Source organism: Sinocyclocheilus rhinocerous, unplaced genomic scaffold, assembly GCF_001515625.1.
Source record: "Sinocyclocheilus rhinocerous isolate Xijiao unplaced genomic scaffold, SAMN03320098_v1.1 scaffold1598, whole genome shotgun sequence".
In the NCBI taxonomy this organism is placed as follows: Eukaryota; Metazoa; Chordata; class Actinopteri; order Cypriniformes; family Cyprinidae; genus Sinocyclocheilus; species Sinocyclocheilus rhinocerous.
Window position 1 is genome coordinate 129,610 of NW_015661398.1, and position 1,418 is coordinate 131,027.

The 1,418-nt window shown below is 45.2% G+C and overlaps 1 protein-coding gene across 1 annotated transcript in view; it reads right to left on the bottom strand.

The window, feature by feature from the left end:
* LOC107726321 (leucine-rich repeat and immunoglobulin-like domain-containing nogo receptor-interacting protein 3) overlaps positions 1-1,418 on the bottom strand; it is a 7,675-nt gene that overhangs the window by 5,257 nt on the left and 1,000 nt on the right. The gene's annotated exons all lie outside the window — the stretch shown is intronic.

Consider the following 1,418-nt stretch of genomic DNA (forward strand, 5'->3'; position numbering starts at 1 on the left):
GTGAAGCCGTGGTTTACAGTGAATTTATAACAGCTAAGGGGCGTTGTTAAGTACGACGCGAAGCGGAGTTAAACAGAGCAAATAAAGTGTAATGATATTAATAAAAACAGTATTCTTCCACCAAACAATGTAGTTCCTCAGAATCAGTTGTGGTTGCAACAAAGTGGTTGCCGAGCAACACAGACGTAAACAAAGGTGTATGTTACTTTGTAGAGTAATTTACAACAGCTTCGAACGTGGCTCAGCCAATCAGAATCAAGGACCGGAACTATCCGTTTTATAATTTGAATTTGACACGTTAAAGTTATGTAATCCTGACAAACCGTTTCAGAGTCTTTCCCCATTTAAGCAGATGAAGCTGTACTTGCATCTTTAGAGATTCACAAACTATTTTGACACGCTCACGGTCACATGACATGCAGGTAAACAAATAAAGCACACATAAACCGGCCTGATGAGGTCTCGAAAGGCCCAGGACTCGAGCGTGGAGATGGGGTTGTAAGAGAGGTTCAGGGCCGTCAGGTAAGCCAGGTTCCTGAAGGAGGCCGATGGCACCGAGCTGATGTTGGTGTTGGTGATGAAGAGCCAGGACAGATTGAGACCCTGGAAGCTCAGCAGCGAGATGTACTCCAGGTACGGCCAGCCGTCGATCTCCAGGCCTCTCAGCGCAGACAGCTTGCGGAAGTTCTGGTCCTCGAGGGCCGAGATGCTGAGGTGGCGCAGTCGCAGGGTCACGAGGTTACGCAGGTAAGACAGAGTCTGGCCGGATACGGACGTCAGGTTGCACCTCTCGATGGTCAGGTCTTCCAGACCGATCGATCAGTCCAAAGCCTTGTGAGAGATGTAGACCAGATCATTGTCACCCACCTGGAGAATGAGGACAGAAGCATTATTATGACTGCAATTAATGGGATTTATATTTTATATTTTTACTGCATCGTGTATTGCAATACATATATATATATATATATATATATATATGTGTGTATGCCTAAAAACACACAAACGTTGTTTCGAATAGCCTCAAGTTGCGTTGTGCACACGACATGCTAATTTCTCGGGCTTGCTGCACTCGTTCGTTAATCTGATCACGTAATCGCAGCAGGCCGGAGAAGGTGCCTAGAAAACCGTTCCTGTAATGCCCATAAAAACTCAATGAGGCCAAGCGCCGACTGAATGCAAGTGGATGATTATGCATAACCTCCATTACATAAAAGTCGTTAATATCTGGCATGCCAGCAGTTTTTCATCTCCACGTAAGAGAAGAATTGACGCGACTGACTGGAAAAGCCAACAGCGCATACTAATACAGTGTTTATCATCCTCACATGTTCTGATAATAGGACAGGCTGCTGATGAATTGCACTCGGCTAGTTATATAACACTTATGCAAGGCTGAAAAACGCCACAAGAAGAGG